This window comes from Mus pahari, unplaced genomic scaffold, assembly GCF_900095145.1.
Source record: "Mus pahari unplaced genomic scaffold, PAHARI_EIJ_v1.1 scaffold_7215_1, whole genome shotgun sequence".
Classification (NCBI taxonomy): Eukaryota; Metazoa; Chordata; class Mammalia; order Rodentia; family Muridae; genus Mus; species Mus pahari.
Genome location: NW_018393778.1, coordinates 78256 through 79153, shown reverse-complemented (window position 1 = coordinate 79153; position 898 = coordinate 78256).

Sequence of the window (898 nt, the reverse complement as noted above, 5' to 3'; positions counted from 1 at the left end):
AGGAAAAATATAAGGGATTTACCATCAGTTTGTGGAGAAGAAACAACAGCTAGACTATTGTTTGTGGGTTTCAATGGGGACCCTATGGCCTACAACTCATTTAGATGTTACCCTTTTCTGACATTGGAGATTTCACTTAATGTTGAAAAATGTCTAATTTAATGATTCCATTTAGATTTGTTTCATGATATATACATACATATATACATATACATATACATATACATATACATATACATATACATATACATATACATATACATATACATACACATACACATACACATACACATACACATACACATACACATACACATACACATATACATATACATATACATATATATGTATGTAATATATAATATAATATAATATAATTTAAAAATATAATTTGAGTTGGTGTGTAACTAGAACCTTAATTCCTACTGACCAGTGTTCATGGTACTGAAAGATCCTCTGCATTCTACCAGAGGGGCACCTACTAATATAGCTATAAACCCTGAGACTTGAATGCTTGTTGGAGTAAACAACTTCAATCTGTGGATTTATGGCCCACACCATGAGATAGACCTCATGCTTGACATTGGTCTTATAGCTAAGAACATGAGGCCATGTAGGCTATGGACCTAGGGAAAATGCAGATATTAATGTTCTGCTAAAGGAACATAGGAAGTAAATGACTCTTATTGACATTCTGCTATACCCATAGACCAGTGTCCTTCTCAGCCATCATTAGAGGAGCTTCTTCATGTAGTGGATATGAAGAAATACAGATAATCACCAGTGGACAAGGCATAGTGAGTGAGCGACCTTGGAACACTCAGTTTTAAAAGTCATGTCTTCATCAAACACCTCCCTGAGAGTGCAAGGATCTTTGAGGAAGAGGAGATGGAATGAT